At 24.1% G+C, this 19,855-nt stretch overlaps 1 long non-coding RNA gene across 1 annotated transcript in view; it reads left to right on the top strand.

Annotated features, from left to right (window-relative positions):
• The window catches only part of LOC129619084 (uncharacterized), a 116,166-nt gene that overhangs the window by 68,997 nt on the left and 27,314 nt on the right, over positions 1–19,855 (top strand). The window lies entirely within an intron of this gene.

Raw genomic sequence — 19,855 nt, 5'->3', positions numbered from 1 at the left:
CTTCGTTTTGAATTTTGCATTAGAAGAATTCATTTTAAGATTAGAAGAGATGATTTTTTTTTGTGATTTGTTTTTTGTTGTTTTTCACGAATTCTTTATAAGTTGGCAACATTATTGCAATTAATATTGATACTTCGTTTAGTTTTTTTGCTCTGTGCTGCTTCGTAGCTGAAATATTCTTTTTTTTTGGGAAACATGACAGAAGGAACAATAGACAAGGAAATAGAGATTGATTAAACGTGGCTTTTTGTTAACGTGGAATTAATATTAATTAATATAGAAAAGAACTTTTTGATTAAAAATGTGTCAAAAAAGTTCTAAGTCATTCGGTTTACACAAAAATCGGTGATCTAATTTTACTATAAACGTTTATAGTAATTATTAATATTTGTGAGTAATATTTGTGACCATGGCTACTATTTAAATAAGAAAATTTTTTAAATAATTTTCAAACGGAGATTTTAGACTTAGTTCTGTAACTTTTATGTAAAATTTTAGTTTTTCATTCATAAATTTTAATTAGCTTATTTTTAAAATGTTCTATTTTTAATAATAAATAATTAATAAATAAACATTCAAGCATACTTTAAATTTAAAATATAATCTTTTAATAAAATTACTGTTTCAATTATAATATTTATTAAATTAAATATAATATTGTATTCCTTCCCTACAAATTATTCGTTTTTTAAAATATATCCATTATTCAGGATTTTTGCAATATTGTGAATTTATTAGAAAATTATTCATTGCTTCATAAAGATAAAAATTAAACTATAAGTATGTACACATAATTATTTGTATAAGAATGGACTTCACACATTGAAATAAACAATATTCTTAGAAAAGATATTAGTCAAGAAACATTGCACAACTATATAATTATTAAGGCCCTATTTTTATACACGTACGAACGTATGTTCGAATGCAAAACAAATATGGTAAATTGGCAAAGTTGTTGAGATATCATGAGCACTTATGATAGCTGTCTTACAACCCTAAAAGTTATGTGGCCGTATCTCAGAAATTATTCAGCGCATTGTTTTCAAAATTTGCACAAGCAAATATAATGTTAGAGTGGTTGTTTTTGATAAAAGTCGTTAAAATTTGTCGACTGCTTGTAATAGCTGCCATACAACTTCATATAAGTACTGTTTGTTCATAAACTTGGCCATCATTTTTAGTATAACTTTTTTTAATTGCATGGTTTTAGATAGTAACTATCATATAACATATATGTGTAAAATAGCACTAGACATGTAAAAAGCAAAAGGTTGTACGAAACTGTATGTTAATTATCTCCAATATTTAAAATCATTTATTCGAACGGATGTTATAGAGTTGATACGATCAATCATATCTATTTAGTACAGCCCATTGGTATTTTGACTCTTAGGGCAACAGAAGCTTTTACAAAAGTCTCCTGAAATCAAAGTTAAAAAATACTTGAAAATCATAATTTTCCTAAAGTATTTAAAATTTTTACTCAAATTTAATTAGATAATTTAATTACTTCAATTGTTTTCAAGAACACTAGTTTCTTTTGTCAATTCCAATGTATTATTTAAATCTTAATACCTTTCGCAGCCACTTAAAATCAAAATTTTGTTACATTTTCAATATTAATTTTATAATTAATAATCCTCACATGAATTGTATATTCAATAAATATAAATAGCTTTTATTTAACTACGAATAATAATGCCTATACTACTGCAATATTTTCATATATATATATATATATATGTACATATGTATGTAGATAAATTATTGCGAATCATATAATGCAATTATAATATATATAATTACTTTAATAACGATTTGTAATCTTATAGGAAAAAAATGGTAATTAATGTGTATAATTTTAGTCACGATTAAATTAATTTTTAGTTGAAATTAATTTCTTACGATTAATATTACAATCTGTAATCTAATAAATTTTTATGCGAAAGCTTCAGAAGACACAATTTCCTGTAAAAATAATTATGGATAAAATTTTTGTTATTATTAGATAGAAAATTGTTTATAGATACTATGATAATATTTTACACATTCTATAATAATTTACTAAGCATTTTATAATCCATAAATTAAATAACAATCTGTAAGAAGATTTTATTTCAACGGTGTAAGTACATAAGAGTAATAATGTAAAAGAATAGTTTACTTAATTTATTCAAACTGAGCTTTTATAAGCAAATTTAAAGGAAAACCGACACCACATTTCAAATTTTTCACTTTTCTAAGAATAAATAAAAATAATTACTTTATGCCACGTGAGTAATTGAAATCTTTAACTCATATTTTAAATTTTCAGATTTAGTCGATTCGGTTTTAGAAATTGATTGAAAAATTGCGAAAGAAAATTTAAATACGATGTTACGCTGTCATCTTCAGCATTTAATTATCTGCTGAAATTATTAATTTAACCTTTACAACTTTTCTTTATTTTAACTGTAGTTTGCTTCTGGTTAATTAATATTTAATATATAAAACACTGCTCTAACAATGGCAAAACTACAAACTAGATGTGAAATTTGGGTTTCTAAATCTTAAGAGAAATAATATTCTGTACAATTTATGTCGAATTTTAATTTTTGAAAAATTTTTAAAAATGTCCTTTCTTTTGAAAATTCGTAAGAACATTGCTTAAATTTCACATATGAATTAACTAGGATGCTGTCATGCTGCGTTGTGAAAAATTTTTATTTGAAATCTTATCAATTTAGTGAGATGGTTATCTTAGTATGTAAGGGCATATCATACCTATACAACTCATTTGAAAGAATAAAAACTAAGGTATCAATTACGGAACTTTATCATAATATGTTTACCGGTTTTAACACATATGTAGGTATAATGGAATTTGAATGAATGTAAAAAGTATTAATCATATTATTTCGGATAAACTATGTTAACTATGGATTGATAACACAGGGATGCTATGTAGTTAAATATTTCAATACGTTCGGTCAATTTAAAATCGATTAATGCAAATTTTGATAAATACGATAAAACCGTAATGAGTAACCGTAAGTTAATTTAAAACTCAATGATATGTAATAAAAATTAAAAACATGAAAGAAATATTTTGAATTCCTTATAGAATAATAAAATGACATTGCTCACAAGTCATAGCATGAAAATATAATAAGTATGTACATATGTACTTACTTACGTACTAACACGTACAACATGGTAATTCAATAAAAAAAGCATTGTAATTCAATTTCTAAATTCACTTTACTATGAATTCTTAATTTCGCTCTAATTACGTTTTCAAAGTATTCAAAGTTCAAAAGCAATATTCTTCGAAAATCAAAAAATTTTGCACAAAATTTCTCTTACATAAAATAGGCATTTTTTTTTTCTTTTTTCATTTCATTTGATTTTTTTCTTGTTTTGCCTATTTGTCATAAAAGAATCTGATTATTTTTATTATAAACCTACTTTCATTTTATCCTATATAAAATGCCGTACTTATGTATACATACACAAACATACATATATATAGATATCTATGTATGCATATAAAGATCTTGTATTCATAACAGAAACTTATTTTACCTCTTGAAAGTTCATTGGCCTCAAAAAAAAAACAAATAAACACAAAAATTTTCGCACAAAATATCGCTTTTTTTTGCAAAACCACATTATTAATCATAGCCGGCATGGCATACAAATACAAATGAACTTTATCGTATATAATTAATTTGCAAAAAAAAAAACACAAATATGCCTCCAAAATTTTTAATGATCTTGTCGTCAAAATCAGCTTTTAAAATCGACCTACAATTTAAAATATACTCTTATATACAAATACTATGAAACAAAGTGTCCAAATATACATAATAATTTAAGAGAAAATGAAGAGAAAAATAAAGTGCCGAGATCCGAGATTTTCATATATACACGCACATTAGTATGCTTTACACACACTTTACGCAATTTTTGCAAATTTTTTTTTTCTAGGCCTATATACAATTTCTGTTTTTTTTGTTTCTGTATTCCTTATTTAGCTTTTTATATACTAAATTGTTATATTTTGCCAAATTCTCTTTCAACCTAGAACTTATATAGTTTTTGCAAATTTTTTTTTCTTCTATTTTTTATTTTTGTCTGCTCAACTTAAAAAAAATAGCATAACTTAACTTTGACTACATAGGCTTCCCTAAAACAGTTGTGGGAAAGAAAGGGAAGAAAAGATATTTGCAAAAAAAAAAAATTTTTTTTTTTACTCGAAGTCAATAACCTTAAAGGTTATTGGCAGAGCTCAAGGTTGATCAAGTTAAAAAAAATCTCTATAACTCAAATTGCCCCACATTTACGCATTTTACGCATTTTTTTTCAAAAGTTTATACGCGAAAAATGACATTGCACGGTACAATTACAACTTTGAAATTATTTTCGACATTGTGTACTTTCATGAGCTATCAACCCCAAACACGGTTGCGCTTACGCTCTGTGTGAAATAACGCGAACTGTATTAAGGAAAAGAAAGAGTAAGAACAAAATTTAGGCACGACTTCCTCAAATTTAATTGTAATTAGTTTTTTTGACTGATTAAATATAGACTAAAGAAATATAGTTACATGTAATCTATTTTGATCACATGTATTTTACGATTTTTGAAATTATTCGCAAACTGAATCCTACACGACAGTGCTAGTCGTCTGTATTTTAGTCATAATATATTGTCATCTAACATGAAAGAAACGAAATAGCGTCACTTTCAATCAAAATTTTTCGTTGCACTTAGAGCTTGAATAACAAATAACAAAACTTGTTAATGAAGATTTTATAAATTAATCCATTTATCAATTCTAGATAAGCATAATGAGCTGATGTAATTGATTTAAAATAAATTCATTCTATGCTTCCATTTGTAATCACAAAACAATTTTAAAAATTTTACAAAAAATAAGAAAAATTTCAACAAATTCTTTTAAGTTTAAATAAAATTTAGTCGAAAATGAAAATATATCGAAATTTATTGTTGAAAATAGACGGACAACTAAATTAAAATATTCAGTACAAAAAATAAAAAGCTAATAAACTACAAATTTAAATACAAATACCCCGCTCACTTGCTTATGTGTGATCCAAAGTTCGATACAACAACAATAATAGGCTTTTTTATTTTTATTTTTATACGATTATTAACGAATTGTGCGAGAATATGCGGTGCGTTACGCACGATTTTAATTTTATTTATTTTTCTTCTTTATATTATGTACGTGTGTTTGTGTATCCAGGTTTATAAGTTTTTTTCGCGGTTTTTATTATTTGTAGGCTCCAATTTTAGATTTTCTGCTAGTGTTAGTAACTTTTTTTTTATTATCTTCTGTTTTTGTATTGCGTGGTGTAGAACTATTTAACAATTATTATTATTATTGTTATTGTTGTTTTGATTACACGTTGATTGTGCTTTTTGAGGCGGCAATTTATCTATACAATATTATTCCATCTAAAGTAGCAGGCTTCGAAAGCAAAATAAAAAAAAACATGAGAACTACTAAAAATTCGCGATCGCACTATGCCAATTTTTTTTTCCATAAAATTTGTACTATTAATGAGGTTGATGAACTTTTTTGCGAACATTTTTTTACGCAAAAAAAAAAAATCGTTTTCTTTTTTTGCGAATTTTATAACCCATCTTGTACTCGTATATTTGATAAGTGTGTGTTAGTGTGAATTAATGAATAGTTTATTTTACACATGAATAGAAGAATAGGCCTATAAATTTTTCTATGTTTTGATAAAATTTTTTTTTTAACGGTTAAAATGTTTGGGGTCAACGTACTTAATTCAATTTAATTTTCATATAATTATGTAGGTGAATTTATATTTTTAATATAGTTTTAAAATTTAAAACTAAATTTCATAAAATTTCGTAATGTTATTTGATTTTTAATAATTTATCAAAAATAATGACTCAATTATCAGATGAAGGCACGATATCGATTTTGTGATAGTGTCCATACACACCTTATACAAATTTTATTGTAATTTCTAAATTTCATTCAGAACTTAATAATTAACAATTAGATACAGAGAAAGGCGATGGTGCAACAATTTGAAAATTTCAAGTATTATAGGATGTAGGTACTATGTATGCATGCACCTAAATATTAATGATGTATATATGTGTGTATTTTCAATTTTATATGGTTTAAGGTGCCATTGAAAGACTGAAAATCAAAACTTTCAGGAATAAATAAAATCTAAATTTTGCTAAAGCACGGATTTCATATAACGCCCGCGAACCAGTTCATGGACGTAGAAAGTTATGTATGGGAATAAATTCTTTCTTAATAACTTTCATTATTTCGCTTTGACTCAAAATTACACTTAATTATACCTTCTCATATTTTAAATTTTGTTTTTTGCACCTTTTTCCGTATGAAACAAAATAGTTCTATTTTATTTTATATTCGAATTTTCTCTGTCCCGAGCTATCAAAGTTATATTGCATTGCTAATTATTATTTTTGTTTATTATAGTTTCACCTTGTGTATACCCCATAAAAATTTTAGAGGTTTATTAAAAAATTCTAAATTTCACTGATGTTTTCTTATTTACCCAATAATTAATATTTATTTCCAAATTCAAATTCTCAACAACAATTTACAATTTATAACATAAAACTATTAAATTTGTATTTCGAATGAAATTCAGAGCAACAACACGGCCCACACAAATTTTTTACAATTACAATAATGTTGTAAATTCATTTTTGTTAATTACTTACTAATTGTAACTTTAAGTAACTTTTAATAAAAATAATTCTTAACAATAACTTAATATTCAAACACCTCACACAAATGCATACAATACAAGTAACAATAATTTTTAATATTAGAATAAATAAAACAGCTCTCCTAAATCTAGCGGAAATAATTTCCGATTAACATTAACTCTTATGTTAATCTGAAAATTAATTCAAAGAAAAAAATTTGTTATACGTACAAGAATTTTATGTATTTTTTCTTAGAATGCTTTTCCAGTTTATTATGTGTGTGGTTATGGGTATCAATTATTTTACATAATTAAAAGAATAATTGCACTAATAACAATGCTATGTATAGCTTAATCAAAGTAAATATAGCGATCCAAATATAATTATGACATTGTTATTCAATTGAAATAATCAAAATTTTTTTTCTGAAATAAAATGTAGAATTACAATTAAAAGGAAAAATTATAACAAATTATTCGCATACTCTTTTTATGATTATTTTTTGTGTTTATTCTTACTAATTATAATATTACAATGAAACAGGTTAAAAAATTGCTTAAACAGCATATTGGTTTGTAAATTTTTAATATAACACTAATCATTAATTAAAATTCACAAAAAAGAGTTAAATTAAAATTTAAAAGTTTGAAATTTTTCATGTTGTTCATGTCTTTTGGCAAACAACAAATTAATTTTTTTTTTTTGTACCTACATCGCAGTATCCTCCATTTTTGTATGTGTAATAAATATGTATGAGAATAAATAAGATGAGCGTGTTAAGAATTATTAATTATCTTTCTTTTTTTAAACTTCTAACCATAATTTTAAAGCCATAAACGTGTTGTAATTTCGCTTTTTTTAAATCTACACATGTTTCTATATACAACACCACTGTAATCCGACAATTAAATCAAATATTGTGTATTCTAAATTATATTTTTTTTTTCATTTTATTTATTAAAATTTTAATTATCTAACACCATTGATTTGTAAATGATAAAGAATGTTAATAAAATTACAAGCTTGTAAATCAATTTAATAAATTAATGTACACCTACATACGTATATATGAGAAATTAATTAATTAACATTTTAAAAAAGAAAAGTCGAAAAAACATGAAATTTTTATGTAACATTATTGTGTTTAAATGCGTTTAAATTTGTAAATTTAAATTTGTTTCTAATGCAATTAATATGAAAACGTAATTATTATAGAATTTGATTAATTATCATATTATGGTCATGAATCTTATAAAATCTCATTCATAGTAGCTATATGATGTTAAAAAATTTACCACTTAAATTTATCTTTTATTTAAAATTGATTTTAAGGAGTATTTGATTAATTACATAGAAAAATTGTTCATATTACACCCAGTTGAAAATATACAAACTTTTTTATTTGAAAAATTCCGACAAAGAACTTAAATTGAATTATTAAAATATTTATAAAATATTTTAATTAATAACTTACAGGATTCTATAACTTCAAAATATAAAATATCCATTCCACCTTGAGATTATTTTGCGGGCCCTGAAAGGGATTTCTATTTTTTTTTTTGCAAAATCAATCTGTATTTTACGTATTTATCTACTATTTTTGCAATACTTATGTATATATACTTTTAGTTCAGGAAACAGATATCATCAGATATTTTCAGAAGCTTATATACTTATATTTTAACTCTTATTGTCTGATTCTTAACTCTCTTAATTAATTTTAAGTATAAATTTTAGCACATTCGTATTTTATTAAAAATAACCGAGAGAAAAATACGACTTAATATCACGAAAGCTTACAGGAAATTTATAAAACAAAAACACACTTTATTCATGTCGGAAGTATTTTTAGTGTTAAAAAAAAAATGAAATATTTCCATTAATGGGAAATTTTATTTTTCTTCCCATTTTGTGCACATATGCACATTCATTATGTGCAAAATGCATTTAGATATTTTTAATTTAAATTTAATTTTTTAACTTAATTTTAAATACAAGAAAATTACAAACAAATATTTTGACGTCATAATTAGATGTAAGTGAGGTATTTTTAAAGTCAATATACATACATATATATATGTACAAACCAATATTTATTTATTTATCTACAATTTCTCTTAAAATTTATTCATTATTCTCATTTGTTGAAATGTGCGAAAATTAAATTTTGAATTATTTGCAAAAACATTTAAAATTTAAACATTCTTTGTTCGCACAATTAAACAATTATATATTTTATGTATTTTTATAATTATTTTTATAATTTATTTATATGTAAAATTATAATTTTTTAACAAAAATAAGTAAGTACCAAGATGGAAAATTTTCTTTTTTCATTCTCCTAAAATTCAATACTATTTTGTAATTTTTTGTAATAAATTTAAATATTTACGCAAAATTGGAAAACTTTCTTTGCTATGTTGATGTTCAACTAAGTTCTACAATGAAAGTTACACTTATTTAAGCTTTAAGTGAGATAACAAATAGATAACCAAATTTTTATTAATTTCCAAAAATCAAAATATTATAACAAAAATATATTCTATCATTATATTATTGTATACTAACTTTTAAACCCTTTTTCTTCTTCCTCCTTCCTTCTGAAATTATTCCAATTTCTGAAGCTATTTCAATAAATAACTGTAAAAAATACCATTTTAGAAAGCTACTTTATGAAAAAACACATAAATTTTTTAAAAGTATCAAAATTTTTCACAGGGGCTGTTAACGCTGTTGTCTTTAGAATATTAATAATCACTATAAATGACTAAAAATTATTTATAAAAAAGATAAGTTTCCAATTAAACATTTTTTGCCTTAGGCTAACATTTCAGATACTGAAGAAGATACCTAAATAAGAGATAAAATTGTACAATATTTCACTTTTCAATTATTTTTGGGCTGATTGTCGAAAATTCTAGAGCAAAACATTTTTTCATTCTATCATATACTTTTTAAAGATTCTTTCTGGCCCATTATTCATTAAACTATGATTGTGAGAATAAATAGGCACAAACTTGATAATAATTACAGAATCATTCTTAAGAGTAAAATAATAATTAAAGTTATATAGTGATCGCAGTACCATTTCTTATTCGATATTCGTTTAATAAATAATTTTTTTTTACATTTCATCATATATGATTCATTAATAAAATATTTTAATAATGACATATAAGTCAAGTATAATTATATTTGATGTATTTCTTTGTATTTGTTTATCTTTAAGATCATTTATTAAAATTAAAATTATAAATATCTAGTTAAGCTTTTTCTTCCCATAAATTTGAATAATACTAAAATATATTTTATGACATTGTTACATTTATGTACAATTCTATATTTCATTCTGTGTTTTAATATTTTCAATGCGTTTCATTAGAAATTTAAAATGAATTTTTATTAACTAATAATTTAATTTATTTTTATAAATTATTATTGAATAATGAAATTAATAATATGAAAATGGGAATGCATTTCATTAAATTTATAAAATAAAAATATAAAATTAATTATCGCTTTGAATATAGAAGAAGATTTAAGTAAGACTAGATTTTATTTTTAATAAACTTTTTTTATATTTTTCCAATTTGTTGGGATTTTAATATTTCAAACCAATTTTTTATTAATATTGTCTTCATACATTAATATTTTATAGCAAACATTTTCGAACATATTTTGTTTCGAACATAATTAATTAAAATTTTTTGATTGAAATGAGTGATTGCAGTATTGAGATATTGAGGATTTCCACTACTTCTAAGTTTACTCCTGCTCCCGTTTACATCAGCAAAATGAAATTTTTTACAATATTGAACTATTTGCACTATCAATATAAAATTCTTCTAAATAAGATCGTGTGAGGCAATTATTTTAAAAATATGTGAATCATAACTTATAAACTAAAATAATTAAGTTTTAAAAGTTGATATGCGATTCCAGTTTAAAACTCACAATATGTTTCTTTATTAAATTTAACTACACTACAAAAATCTTAACTATACCGTAAAAAATTTTCGATAAAAATAACAGTAATAATTGATGGGGCAATTTAAACCCCTTCTGTAACGATAGAAAGTTCATTGATTAAATAATAATTATATTGATTTGTTTCTAAATTCTTGAATAAATTTAATGCAAAAATAATGTTTTTTAATGAAAATCACACCACAAAAAATTTAAAGCTACCGCATTGAATAACGAATAAGACTACTTTGCGGCAAAAAATTCGGTTTTACACTTGATAAACTAATGTTACTGTTTTTTCATGTAAACTCTCTAGTTGTTAAAAAATTTTCCTCGTAATAACGTTTCCGTACACTCCCACATTTATAATTTCTACATATAAAATAAATAATTGATTTACTTCATTTCTTGCAGCAAGGAACATTTTAAAAATATATGAAAGATCTATATATTATAATTTAAAATCAGAGAAAAAAATTTTCAGGAAAGAGTGAGCAGTGTTTGTTTAACGTTTTTTTTGTATATGCGAGTAAATGCATAAATCTTTAAGTTATACGTACATACTTACAAATTTATTAGTTATAGACAGTCACCAACTAATTTTTGCTGACATCATACTACTAACATTTTTTTTTATTATTTTTTATTTCTTATTTCTGTTACCTTTGTTTTTTTGTTCCAATATTATGCCTGACACAATTAGGAAAATGCATTTGTTTGTAGAATGCAATGAGAGGCCTTTTCAATAAAACCATAATTTTTTTTTTTCGTCAAATTATAGGTATTAAAGATTATGATAAAGATCTTTGCTGTTTTATTTTTTTATGTGCATTTTTTTTTTCTCTGTTTATGCATTTTTATTTTTTGAACCAACATAAAAGTTAATTTTTTTATTAACAATAAAATGCGAACATTATATAAAGAAAAAAACGAGCGCATACAAATAAAAAGAAATACAGTTTAAATGGCAGGTACAAACCATGTTCATTACAAAAACAATATTAAAACATTTGCAAAACAGTATAATTAAGGTTGAAGGAGATCTATTTTGTTTTTCTTCTTTTTATTATGTATTTATTATATTTTTATGATTTGTACTGTTATGATACAATAAAGTATATTTATTGTAGGTATACGCCGCATTAATTATAGACATAACCACGCAATTGCATTTTTTTTTCTCTTTTGAGTTTACTGTTGAAACATTCACTACTGTTATTGCTGTTGATTTTTTAAAACATCTTCGAAATTGCGAACTTTTTATTAAAATTTTAACAGATGCGTAATTTATTTTTGTTTTCATATTGTAATTTCGAAGTGTAATCATTACTTAATGATTTCGAATATTATAACAGAAATTATATGGGCACGTTGCTTATAATTTATACTGTTACCTTATTATTTTTGACATGTTGATCAAATTAATTTGCTGGCGTTTATAAATATAACTTGTGCATTTTTTAGTCGTGTGACATAGTGAGATAATATTATTAATATCATATTATAATCCAGAACAAAATGCAAATATAATAAAATAAAATATAGGAGAGAAATCAAATTTTAATAAATTAATATTAAAAATTTATAATCAAGACTATTACATAATGGTAATGATAAGGTAATTAGTAATCTAGGGAATGAAAAATTACGTTATTATTGCATATAGCAGATAGAGGAACTGAATCCTTACGCATGTGAAATCATATTAAAAGAGGAATGGGCAATGCAGATTATTCATTATTTCGATTCTGTCTGGAAGAGGTGCATAAAACCTTAAACCTTAAATAGGTATATCTTGCCTTGGGTATACGAAAATTGGAGCTGCTTAAATTTTTTATCTGGAAAAATTAATCAAATCATACAAAGTGAAAAGTTCGAATTATGTTCCCCCTTCTTTTTCGTGAAAGTTAAATTTTAAGAAATATTTAAGTGATACAGTTAAATTTCATCTGTTAAAATGAGTTTCCGATCTCGACGTTTGAGTAGTAAACAATTAATAGATTACCTAGTTTATCATATTCTCCAACATTTTATCAAATTAATTCAATTAACAAATAGCAAATTAGAATGTAGCAGAAAGGTATAAAGGTCTAAATATTATCAATGAAGTTTTTATATTTACTCAAGCAAATGCATATACCTTGGTTAAATCAATGGGCAACTATATGTATGCAAATTGAAAAATGTTATCTCTACTTATCAAACTTTAATATTTTGAACAAATAAATATATACATAAAAATCAAAATCATACCCTTGTACATTGTGAACAACTGCAGTAGAATAAAAATTTCAGCGAAAAAAAAATAATTAATGAAATTTATAATATACTTTTGTAATCATGTTCACCTTAAATTATCAAAATATTGGAAGTGATCAATATTGAATCATTAACTTGAATTGCATACCCTCTCATTGACTTTTCAATAAACTTATGCCATACATATATGCATAACAAATTATTTGCAATTTATATATAAAAAAATGCCATTAAATTAAAACAGACATGCGTGCTTCAGAAAAAAAAAGAAATTAAGTTGACACAAGTGTTTAAAATTTATTTTTCTTTTGAAATGTCGCCGTATAAATTAAATAAAATGAATAACTTATAAGAAAAAAAAATGTAAGCAATATTTTTTATTTATTTAGATATTTTATTTGTACACACATGCATTATGTAAATAAGTATGTATATTTAATAATTATTATAAGTAAAGTATATTAAATCAGATGGTATTCTACTATAATGAAAATTAATTCACAATGAATTTTATATCTTACATTTATTCAGCAAAGATAAATCAATAGTGGTGTAAAATAAATTGTGAATACGATTTGATTGTATTGTAGTAGGTATAGTGAGAATTTTATACCACAAATTTCTTATTAATTCAATAGATCGCAATAGATTTGTAATTGGTTAAAAATTTTTTCTCAAATCATACTTTTGAAATTGTGGAAGGTTAATCATGACAAACAAATCTGTAAATTGGAAAATATAATATGACAACTCTGATTTCATTGAAAAAAAAAACATATCATAAGTACACCTCTAACAATCACGAAATTTCACCTACTTTTGTATTAAAATTTTATTATGTTGCCGCTGTAATAATTAAGGCCAAAGTGTTGCCTCAATTACCAATCATAAAATTGTCATTTATTTGTTCTACTATTCTTGTACTTTAAGTTGGATTTTCTGTCTTTATATCTTTTAAATGTTTTTAAAACAATTCTCTATTGTTGAGAAATACAACTTTGGACAAAAGTAAGCCCGTTTTAAAAACAAATGTCGAAAGTAATCTCAAAAACGACAAAATAATCTTAAAGCGACCGACTTTAGTGATAACTAATAACTTTAGCGACGCATAGTGATTACTAAAATAAACACTTTATTTTCTGAACTCTATGTTCCCTAAACCAATAAAATCTGTTTGGAATTTCTTAAATAAAAATTTTCTTTGATTTTCTCTCTCATTATTCAATCAACCTTTAAAAACTTTAAAATCTTTTCGCACTATCTACAATTTTCGTTAACGATTAAAATATAAAATGTAGACATTTTACTTTGAACTACTAAAACGTAAAAAAAAGAGCATTGAAAATTATCAAAAATATAACAAACAAAAAATACTATACTTACCTATCTACATCATAAAAAAATATCTGATTTCACGCATAAGAAAAAACTACAACCACATTAAAATTCAAAATCTAACTCAAATAATAAAATTTGAAAGCTTAAAGCAAAAAGACAAAAAAAAAAAATAAGAACCCGGAAAAAAAACTGCTAACCTACTTACAAGTTATTGATCTTTCAGTGACCTACTTAGATTTCTAGCGATCAAAAGTTGTGATTACCAACCAACATAAGAGAAAACAATATACGAACATTGGAAACAAAAAAAAAAGAAACTAAACAAATTTGTTAGGCCTACACAAAAATTTGCCAAAAATAAAAAAATAAAATGGAAAATAAAATTTCTAAGTGTTTTTTTTCTAACCAAAGCTTTCAAATAAAACCAAAAGTGCGTTTCTATCAATGAAAAACAACAAGAAGAAAAAAAAATAATTACGCAATTTTACGCACTTTTCGCACAAATTGTGACGTAAAAATCAGCTGATTTGTTTTTTTTTTTTTCAATTAAATTATTCGGTTAAAGTGTTAGTGGAACACATCATTTTTTTTAATGTTTATGTATTTAGTATGTGTAATACTAATTAAGTACTCAAAAATTTCAATTAGAAAATTTAGAAGCTTTTTTTTGTAAATATTTACAGATCTGTAGATAGCAAAATATTTGAAAAGTAAGAGTACCATATGACAGAGTCTCTAAGTCTTGAACTCCGTTTTACGTATTAGATTTTAACAACATTAATAAAAATTAAGAATTTCATTTGCTTTAAGTTGTCAACTGTGTAGCTGAATTATTTTAATACTTTGTGAGCCACTTTAAAGTGCTGAGAAGAATGTTATAATTTCTAGTTTGAAATAAATACGAGTACAACCTATTATAATAATTACTAATTACCCTACCCTGACTTCAAAATTTCTTTAATAAGGTGTTTGCTCATAAATCATTTAATTAAATTTAGGGTGCAGGCAGACATGCAATTTTTAGTTTTGTAATTGTTTGATTGCTTGTTTGTATTCCATTGGTTTACACTCAAGCGCGTGCATATGCAACTGTATGATCGTATTCAATTAAGAAGTAAAACAATTTGTAATTTTTTATAAACTGATTGCAATTTTTGGTTAACACAATTGATTTGAACCCTTGCAATAATTTAGTTGCTTAGATATGCGCGAAATGAATTTATAATCGAGCAAGAGTTGCAAAACTAAATATTGCATTTCTGTCTGTGCCCTTAGTTGCTAAATTGTATTTCAAATTTGAATGATTACTTATATTTTGACAAAGCTTTAATAATTTTTGATGATCAAGCAACATTCATTAAGAAAATTGACTGTATCAACCTAATGTACGAGTGAAAAAGTATGACTTAAAATATCCTGTACTTAGAATTCGAATGTGAATAAACAACAAACTTTGAACGAATTTTGTTTTATTACGATATTTTGAAATGTGAATGAATGATGACAATTTGAATTAATGTGTTCATTGCGCCTTTAAGTATGCAATTTATAAAAAAAACGTACATATGTACAGAAATACCAATATGAATCTGAAAAAAACATTTTGTATACATATTTCGTGTGGGCGATCATCTGTTATAATAATTATTGGTAATAATTCGTTGTATGATGCCATTTACAAAGTGATCATCAATAATTATAATAGCTGTGGAATTAAAATAAACTTTTGAAAAATGAAAAACTACATCCAAAATATAAAAAAACTCCAATTTTTTTCTTATACACGCACTGTATAAAATGTACTTAAATAGAAAGATTTCTAAAATTTTAATGTCATTAAATATGCAAATTTTTTTTTATTTCTATTTTTTGCCTACCATTAAATTTTTTTCCTTATCTTTAATATTGTTGAAAGCTTTTTACAGTTTACCTATGATATTGTATCATTAGAGACAACGATCGATTTTAAAGGAAATAAAAGCAACAACACACAAAAACAACAACAATAAATAAAAGAAAATGAACGTATTTTTTGTGTACAGATAACCCAGAAATGTGTGTATAATGTGTTCACGCATTTACGTTTATTATAAATCAAGAATTTGAATATGCGTTTGTATTGAAAATTATTTTATTAGTATTAGTATTTTTTTTACGATTTTTTATTTTTGTATTCTCAGCACAACACTACGGGAGTCTATTTTTGGAAGTTTATTTTTTTTTAGTTATCAAAGAGTATAACGTATTTTCGCAAATTTTTAAACTTTTCTAAAATATTTTATGTATGATATCAGTTCGTTAAATGTGCATGTGTGTATGTATATTATGTACAAAATAATTCTTATAACCACAAAATACATAATATTTATGCGTGTGTGCGTTGTAGCAGGCGTATTTTAATAATATAGAAATTTATGTTCGCAAAAAAAAAAAAAAATTAAATAAAAATTTTTTTTTTTTGGTTTTGCAAATTTAATTTACACTTTTCTTTGTCTTTTTTTTTTTTAACATTGTGAATGTGTTAGTAAAAGTAGGCCAGAATTACGCGATTTGCAAAATTTTTGCGATTTTTATTAGATATTTTCTAATTTTTGTTCGTTAATTTTATTTGAATTTTAGATTGCTTTGTATAACAGTAATGCCTACATATGTACGTATATTTATGCCTACATATGTACGTATACACTTATAAGTATATGCATACAAAATGTTTTATTAGAACAAATTAAGCGTTAATAAAAATTAAAAAATTTCAATTTATATTTATATTGTCGCCCTTTCACATACCTACATATATCATAATATTAAAGTATTTGAAATTTATATACAAAACGTAGTGTAGCTACCTACTTGCTTAAGAAAAAAGAACCAATTGGAAAGAGACTCATTTTAAAATTTCTCCAAATATTTCTTTAGTACCCATATTGTGTAAATCACATGAATGTGCTTGGGTATAGCAAGAATAGACTGCATAATTATACACACATATGTAGATATTATGTTTTTGCGCATAATTAATCTTAATATCTATAATTTCGCGTATACATTCATATACTTACATGCATTAATATTACGTTAAAATGAAATCATAAATTGCTTAGCATTCTAATTAAATTTAAAAAATAAGTCATTTTTTTCTTAATTTTATTTCCAATTTTTTTCAATATATTCATTTCACTATAATGACATAATTTCTTTATAATAAATACAAACAATATACATATGTATGTATGTACATATTTATTTTAATTCTTATAAATTATTCAAGATACTTACTTAGTCAATTTCAGCCTGTTTTGGAATTTTTATAGTCTAACATATTTGAAATTCAAATTCTTAGATATTTAATTGACGAATGTATGAATGTATGTATGAATAGCTGTGACGAATTAAAATAGCACAAATTGAAATATTATTTTTTTTTTTCATTTTCTACTCTAGTAAATATTATTGCTTTGCATAATATTAGTGCAATTATAGCTGCAAAGGGAATAAGTTTGCAAAGAAAAATACAAAAAATATGAATTTTTTGAAAACTTCAAGAAAATTTCCTCCTCTTACATTCAAATCTTTCGTCAATTTCATTTATAATTCAACGACACAATTAGTACCTACTTATATGTACTCGTATGTATGCATTTTACGATATTATATTAACGTATTTTATTTTTGCGATTTTGATTCTGAGTTAGATGTTTGTCCAAATTTACGCGTTGAACTTGTTTTATTTTAGCATTCCGTTTATCATTTTATAATTCAAATAATTTTCAAATAATCATAGAAATAGTGTAATCAGGTGCTGATAACCGCACTAAAATTGCGCTTTTCTTGCATATATAATTTGGATTTGAATTAGATTTAATGATACTAGTCCTTAGCTTCTTTTCATTCCTATAAATATGGCGATTAGTGGTTTACATTAAATTTTGAACAATTAGTTTGGATACCGCCATTAGAGTAGAAAATAAATAAATATCGCTAAACACAAAAGTATTCCACTTTTTTCCAAAAACGGCATCGTCCGTATACAATAAATCCGTATGGTACTAATTTATTTGTCAATATTTTTTCTTAAGCTGTAGTTCTTTATAAATCTTTTCAAATAAGAAAAACAGATAAGTAGGTTCTTCGCATAAATTTGACTCCAAATATAGTCACCGTTATTTCAAACTGCCTCCAGTTTTTTCTGAAAATTGCTTAATTTTTTACAAAAAAAAAAGCAAATTCTACCGGTTGGAAACCCCCGTAACTCTGATGTGTCAAGATTTTTGTTTCGACTTTTTTTTGATAGTTCATTTATTTGATCAAAATTATTAATTAATAAATAACTTAATATTGTCGCTTCTATCATCACAATTATTTTGTACAAAATTGAATTCTTATTACATATTTTTCACTTTACTACATACTTACATACATAATATTTAAACAATACAATTTTGAACGCACAATTTGTTGCTTATACATTATATCGATTAAAACACACGCATACTTAGATCTTAGAAACTGTACGTAATAAAGATTTTTATCTGATATTGTACAATATAAATACGTGTATGTAGGTACGTTATATCTATTATTCATAAATGTATCTATACTCATACATACTTACTTACATTACAGAAATGGCAAGAAAAGACCGCTTCAAAATAATATTCATCACTACCTTCACAAATAAATTTGTAGATATTTTTAGTAAGCTTTTATTTAATGTTTTTTTTTTGTGTTAAAGCAGTTTTAAAAATTTTGATGATATAATATTGGGCGCTAGCTGTCTGTTCTGTTTTATGTTATATTTATGCATGTTTGTCGAATTAAAAGCGCTACAAATGCTTCGCTAACTAATTTATTTACGTCTATTTAACACAAAAAAAAATTATTTTTCGTAAAACTACAGCGCGACGACGCAATGCATTCAAAGTAAAGAACATAGTAAAGTAGAAATAACAAAATAAAAAGCTTTATTTTTTTAGTGCGAAGCTTTTTTGGTTGGCGATCATTATGTATTTTTAACACATTTACATGTGTTCTATTTCTATAACTAGTTATGCTTACGTATGAAGAGACGTACTGTGAATAGCTAACTGCCTATTATATGTTCCAATATTTGCTACAAACTCATACATAAATTTATAGTATATTTTATTTAATCGGTTTCGTATAGTGATGAACAATAATTTGCCTTTGTTTGTTCTTGACACTGACATTGACGATTTTTTTTCTTCTTTTAGTAAAACTCTTTGTTCGTTTTTTTTTGTAAAGCTTTCAAGGCTAACTAAAAAAAATTAAATGGATTATAATAATATGAATTCTTAGTTAGTTGCGGCTGCTCCCGTTGCTTCTATTATTGCCAATGATTTCAGAATATTACAATTTTGAATATAAAATATTTTTTTTTGTAACTTTATAGCTTTTTTTTTAGATAAATTTCATATTAACCCTAGAGTGCTTAAAGCTTAAGAATAAATAATGTTTTCTGTTTGGACTTGCAAGAAATAAGTTTTTGTTATATAGGTATATCAAATCAAATGGGGAATGAGATGAGTAAAAGAA

Source organism: Condylostylus longicornis, unplaced genomic scaffold, assembly GCF_029603195.1.
Source record: "Condylostylus longicornis isolate FDR11 unplaced genomic scaffold, ASM2960319v2 ptg000010l, whole genome shotgun sequence".
In the NCBI taxonomy this organism is placed as follows: domain Eukaryota; kingdom Metazoa; phylum Arthropoda; class Insecta; order Diptera; family Dolichopodidae; genus Condylostylus; species Condylostylus longicornis.
This window is presented reverse-complemented; position numbering and strand designations above follow the sequence as displayed.